This window comes from Botryllus schlosseri, chromosome 7, assembly GCF_051294905.1.
Source record: "Botryllus schlosseri isolate E-star chromosome 7, Bs_hap1, whole genome shotgun sequence".
Taxonomy (NCBI): domain Eukaryota; kingdom Metazoa; phylum Chordata; class Ascidiacea; order Stolidobranchia; family Styelidae; genus Botryllus; species Botryllus schlosseri.
The window spans coordinates 7,996,033-8,003,256 of record NC_137242.1 but is presented as its reverse complement, the minus strand read 5'-3'; positions in this window follow the sequence as shown (position 1 = coordinate 8,003,256).

The window sequence follows — 7,224 nt, the reverse complement described above, 5'->3', positions numbered from 1 at the left end:
ACATAAACTTGGCGATTTCTAGTTTCCGCATATCTTCTATGTTTAGGACGCCGAATCTCTTCAGCAGCGACTTATTGGATGGGCAGCCAGGCACCTTTGGGGCCCTAGCTATGATTCGGAGCACTTTATGCTGTAGTTTCTGCAATGGCTTGAGTGCAGTTTTACTGGCAGCCCCCCAACAGAGGATGCCATAATGTAACTTCGATTGGATTAAGGATTTAAAGAGTATCAGAAGAACCCATGCTGGCATGAAGCGCCCAAGGCTGTAGAACAGGCCGCACTTCGGTGATAATTTAGTTTCTAGGGACTGAATATGACTCTTCCAGGACATGTTCGAGTCCAGTAAAACTCCGAGATATTCGGCATTATCTGTGTTGGAAACGGGCTGACCAGCGATATTAACGGTTAGGTTATTTTTTGAATTAACTGTCAGCAATTGCGATTTCGAGGCGTTTATGCAAAGGTTGTTCTGGGCCGTCCACTCATGGACTTTGGGCATTTGGTCACCAGTCAGGGCATCCAGCTCTGCCGTCGAAGATGCGGAAGAGAGGAGGTGAGTATCATCAGCGAACAGTGTGGTGTTCAATGAGGAGGTTTCAAAAATGTCGTTGACATATAAGGTGAAAAGGACCGGTCCAAGTACTGAGCCCTGGGGGACACCACGGGTCACCGAGTGAGGAGAGGACAAGGTGTCTGAGATCGCTACCATTTGTTGGCGTCCAGTGAGGTAACTTTTCATGAGCTCAAGTTGTGGGCCCCGAAGTCCGTAACGCGCCAATTTCGAGATGAGAATTTTATGATCTACGCAGTCAAACGCTTTTTTTAGGTCGAGAAAAATGCTACATCCCACATTTCGCTTCTCTGAGATATCATAGTACTGTTCGGCCACTGTTAGGAGGGCATGAGCGGTTTGGTGTTTGTTTCGGAAGCCAAATTGTTGAGGGGAAATGACAGACATTTTGGCGAGGAATGAGGACAGGCGGGAGAGGAGCAACTTTTCGAATACAATCCCGATGCATGGGAGAACGGATATCGGACGGTAGTTGGTGACATTACTTCTATCCCCAGCTTTGTGTACAGGGACTACTCTGGCTTTTTTTAAAAAGCTTGGGTAGACTCCATTTTCTATCATGAAGTTGAAAAAATGGGCCATGTATTGACCGATATGCAGGCTTATCATTTTTAAAAACCATGATGGAATTTGGTCATAGCCGTCGGCCTTGTGTGATTTCAGTTTGTGGATGGCTACTTCTACTTCGTATTTGGTCGTAGGTTCAAGCACAATTGACTGGGATATCGATCTCACCTCTGACCTGGCCGACACAGGTTTTGTAATAGAAGAAGCAATATTTGGGCCTACGTTACAAAAATATTCATTGAAGTGATTCGCGATGGCCGCCGGGTCTGAAAGTTTGTTTCCGGTATCCGAATTCACAATTTCCGAAACAGACTTATGGCCTTTTTTTCGATGTAGGAGAGAGTTAAGTCCTGACCATGTTTTTCGAGTGTCCTTTATGTGTCTGTTGAAAAATCTCTCATTGTACTTTGCTTTTGCCTTGGAAATGAGATGCACGGTGCGATTCCTGAAACGTCGAAATCTTTCTCGTTCATGTTCTGGGCAGTTCTTGGTGTCTATTCGGTTATGCCACCGGTTACGTTTACGGATAAGTTGAATCAGCTTTGTGGTCATCCACGGATTTCGCTTCAATTTTCTTTGACTTCTCGAAAGGCGCTGTAGAGGTGCAAATTGTTCCAGCAGTGATTTGATAGCAGACATAAACTCTACAAATTTTTCGTCAAAGTTGTTTACCGAGATGTGGGGGATGGCTGTTGTTTTAAATTGATTGAATGCGGCATCATCGAGCGCTTCTTCGTCCACTAACTCTCGTCGTCTGCAGAGGTGATATGTTTCGGGGGGTGTCCTTTGTTGTTCTTGTGATAGAAAACCAATATGGTTATGGTCACTGATTTTTGCCGAAATGACAAATGGAATGATTTCCATGTCGCGCGAGTTGGTATATATGTGGTCGATCAAAGTCCTTGACTTTTCGGTTATGCGTGTAGGCTCGGTGATCATTTGGTAAAGACCGGCGGATTTGGCGGCGTTGGAGTATGCGTTGCCTTTGTGTTTTAGAAGGTTTATGTTAATCCCGCAATGAAACACATCTTTTTGTCGCTGATTCGTTTTGTTATTGCTTCATCATTACAAAACACCGCAAGTTTGAAATACAAAAATACAGGAAGGTGTTTTACCATCTTGGAGTAGTCTTTCAATCTGGCATCGACATTGGCCTAGAATCGTGATTTCCAACGTCCAACGTGGGCAATATCTAGGTGGTCAGTAACGAAGTACGTCTACTTTTTGAAATACTCAAGTAGTTTTCCACTACTTCGGTACTTACTCGAGTAGATCTAATTTCTCGCTACTTCTATCTCTATTTCATAATATTTTGTGATCTAGTTACTTGTCGCTATTTTCCGTTTATCAAATAGAAGTAGTTTAATCATAGTGTCCTATACGGTGTCGACCAGAGATGGCCACAGTCCGGTTCAGGAGCCGGAGTCGGAGCAAGATTTCATCGATTTTCAACGTAGCCGGACTGGATCCTGATTTTCAATTGGCGTTGGCGTTCGGATCTCAGCCGGATTTTTTTGCTGACATATGAAAAATTTGCCTTATTTTGGCCGGATTTTTTCGGATTCCTATTTGGGAATTCATCAGCCGGATTTTTTCAGACTCTGAATTTTCGATTTCCAGCCGGAGCCGGATAGATTCGGATCCCGAAATTTCGGAATCCGAGCATCTCTGGAGTCGACCCAAGCAAATCTCACGCCTCAGTGAAATTGTATCACGTCACAATTTCGATTTGGCTACAGGCAATTTGACGGTCATTTTTGACCGGCTTGCCGAGCATTAAATTTGGTAAAACGGGTATCAATCGAAAGCTGACTATGCACTGATTACGAAAATATAAATTTTATTCCGCTCGTGGCCCTGGAACTCCCACAATCAGTCTCGAATTTTTCATTGTTACGGAGATTGGCATTGGGACGCAACAATGCTGTCAGGCGAAACGAGAGAGTAGCTCAAGAGAAAAAGGGCCAGACAGCATTGTACAGCATTGTTGCGTCCCAATGCCAATCTCCATAACAATGAAAATATCGAGGCTGATTGTGGGAGTTGCAGGGCCACGATCGGAATAAAATTTATATTATCGTAATCAGTGCAGAGTCAGCTTTCGATTGATACCCGTTTTACCAAATTTAATGCTCGTCAAGCAGGTCAAAAATGACCGTCAAATTGCCTGTAGCCAAATGGAAGTAGTGACGTGTTACAATTTCACTGAGGCATGAGATTTGCTGGTGTCGACACCATGTAGGACACTATGGTTTAATCCTCTAATCAGAAATAGAGCCTGAGAAATTTCGGGGCTGTTTTCACCAGGGCTTTGGAGCAGCCGTAAATTTAAACTGCTCCAGCTCCGGCTCCGGAGCTTTCTTCTGTCATACATTAGCTCCGGCGCCGCATTATTACCAGTGCTCCGGCTCCAGCTCCGGCTCCGATATTATCGAATGGACCCGTCTATATCAGGGGTGGCCAACCCGCGGGCCAAATGTGACCCTCGAGAGGGTTTTGCGTGGCCCGCGAGGTAATTTCCCATTATATTATCGAAAATGAATTGCTCAGATTGTGAACTTGCAATGCCAACCAAAAATTACAAGTCTGGCTGCGACACTTGGGATGTTGATGACTACAATATCAGTTCCGACGCATTGGCAGATCCAGGGTCCAGTCACATTTTCAGTAAATCGTCGTACATTACAATAAACTAAAATAGTAGTGAATCACGCTTCGCGTGTTTAATTTTCACACGATTTCTTGCTTGGTAGCCTACCCCCTACTGAAAATAAAAAACGCCTAATTTACCCGACTGAGTCTAACCGTATTCAAAATTACGGGAGAAAGTCTTTTCGCGTTTGCGCTCGCATAAAGATCGTCGATGGTGAAATGTAGGCACAAAATGATTGTCGCATATTTTTGGAGACTTTCGATATCGATGTGGCCAGACGCCGAATAGTCGTGTCCTTGCAAACTGAGCCTATATACCGGGCGGTATACAGTAGACCCGCAATATACTCATTGACCTAGTTTATTTATAAACTTTGAAAATTCTACTCGCTTGGCGCAGCTAGTGGACCGCGCACTCGTTCGTCAATTGCATGTGCCCCTTTAGCCGGAAAGGTTGGCCACCCCTGGTCTATATAGATTACTAATCTACCCATAGGTTAGTTATCTGTTGTAATCTAGAGTCTGTCAGCCGTCAGTAACATCCGATATAGCAACGAAGACATGGGTGCCGCCGTGCCGGCTTGTGACGTCATAATGAATACTTGTCAATTCTCGATAACATCATAGTTGCACTAGAATGCACTTTACTCTTTGCCATTGCTGTGCACAGCATTAAAATTCAGGCCTGCTGTTCAACAATGATAAATCAGCAGACGTGGTTGTTGCATATATAATATAGCATCTTATGGAATACGTCGGAGCCGGAGCTACTTCTCAAATAACTGGCTCCAGCTCCGGCTCCGGCTGAATTTTATGTAGAGCTCCGGCTCCGGCTCCAGCTCCGGTGAAAATGCACGGCTCCATGGCTCCGGCTCCGAGCTCCGGCTCCGGCTCCAAAGCCCTGGTTTTCACGGAGTATCAACATTTAATTTTCATAAAAGTCGAGAAAAGCCCAGTATTTTCGTCACGCTTCACGCACAGTAGATTGATATGATTTGGGTAGTGGGGTTGAGTGGTTCCGTTCACACCGCATTGTCGCCCATATCAAATATCTCATCACAGTAAATACGGTCCATTATACCGTTTGATACTAGCATTTCGCAATCTAGCGTTAACCTATCATATCGTAATCTGGCATCCCATGGCGTGTCGTATAATCTGGAAAAGTGGATTTTGCTTTTTTTTTAGCTTTACACCTTAGCAGACCACTGTTGAAACTTTCTGGATAAAAGACATGAAATATATTTTCCGCCTTTTAGAAGTAGTATATATATTTCTCTTTCAATTCTCAGTATCATATTTTGAGTTCTAAATAGTTTCAGTTCTTTACATCGCCTATAGGCCAAGGTGGGTGTCCGATTCCATAGACAACTCCTAGTCGCTTTGACATCTTCCTTTCTTTTCATTGTATCGCATTTTTTGTGGTGTATTGAACTGATAAAATTGCTAATAAACCAATGATGATGATGATGATGATGATGATGATGATGATGATGATTCTTTTGTCTGGAGAACAACAGCCTATAGCCTACATATTGAAGCATAAAAGCAAGTGTAGTAAATGTCTCTATTTTCCGAAAATATAAAGCTAAACTATATGGCATTTGTACGATCAGCCATATTTTATTAACGTTTACTAATCGCGCAATGTGTTAACGCCGTATCCGACACCACTTCTCCGTGCTGCTGATCACCCAAACTACGGGCCTTATAATACGGGGGAGGGCGCCATACCATAGGCTTACCATATTTCGGAAATGAAAAAAGAGGACACTTTTTCAGAAATTTCAGACAAGCAAAACTGGAGAAGAATTCGCAAAAACAGGTAAATTTCACCCGCTTCATGATCGGTTGACTAAAAAGGAAAAAAAAAAAGAAAAAAAGGTCATCACTTCCGCTCAGAGCTCAAAAACACGTTTTTCACTCCACATTGCTAGGTGGATGACTAAAAAAAAAAAAAAAAAAAAGGTCTTCTTTTCGCTCAGAGCTGAAATCACCACTTTTCCCTCCGAAATACCCGCCGGAGCTTCACTTCTGCACTAATTTGCGGCATATCACTCGCAATTTCCTCTAAATCTGACCTCAATTTTCAAAAAAGAGGACAAAATCTCAAAAAAGAGGACAAAAGGGCGTCCTCCGAGGACACTTTCAAAAAAGTCAAAAAAGAGGACAAATCCTCTTAAAAGAGGACGTATGGTAAGCCTACCATACCATGAAATTTTCTAAATCGGGGTATTCGAATAAACAAAGGATCAGTGTCGCATTCCAATATCAATGCTATCATTTTCATCCCAGGATGCGGACGAATGCGTATTCTGTCGAAAATTTATACCTCCAGGGAGGCATCAATATATGAATCATGAAAGCTCTGCACCTTTTGCAGATAGCTCAATTCAGAGCTTTTGACACTATGCGAACGAATTACGATATTTTTCACAACTTCTACTCGCACTTGAGTGGATTTTTGCGTCGCTACATCTACTTCTACTTCAGTAGCTTTCTTGACTACTTTCACCACCTCTGTGCGTAGGCTACTACTTATGTAACTTTGGGGCTTAGATTTAACCACATTCCATTATTCGCTGTTCTAAATAATCATCTAAACTTGCATGAGTGTTCTCTACAGTATGCACTGATGCCTTGCGAAATATGCCCTACGTATATACAAGTACAGTTGTACCCTTTTGACGTAACAAGAAAAAAATTGAACACTAATTTTGTAACAACTGCACATTGATCTGGATCTTTACCGCACACTTGAGATACGGTCACACGATAGTACTAAGGTGAAATTTCAGCCGAAGCAGGAGTAGCTTCACTCAATAGATAAGTGCTCATCACCAGGGCCGTAACAGCACTGCGTCAGCATCCCCCCCAAAAAAACGCTGGTCTTGGGCCCAACCTAGAGTGACAGCCGAACCTCTGGGGGGCTTCGCCCTCCACAACCCCCTTTGGCTATCCACTCTTTGCCGCTACTTGTCATCTATTTATTGGGGGGCCGTTGGGTGAGCCAGCTATCTGGCCTAGACGCACGAACATTTTCAACAATTCATGATTGAATCGGTCAATATGATCGGGAATTGCATATATTGCTATCATTTTTATCCTCTCAATGCTCACGTAATCAGATTTACCGGTAGAGCTTGGTGAGGTGTGTGTCTTGATTCCATAGACTACTCCAAGACGCTTCGACACCTTTCTATCTTTTCATCACATTTTGTTGGTGTATTGAACCGATATAAATTGCTAATAAAGCATTTATGATGATGATGATGATGAAAAGGTAGGGCCCTTCAATAATAATTAAATATCTTCGGGCGTATTATACCCTTTGGCAGGAACGAAACAGCATTTCATCAGGACCCAAAAAAAAAACATGGGTCTTGGGCTCCCATATGGTGATAAAACGGCCTCCTCCCATAACGTTGTTCGCT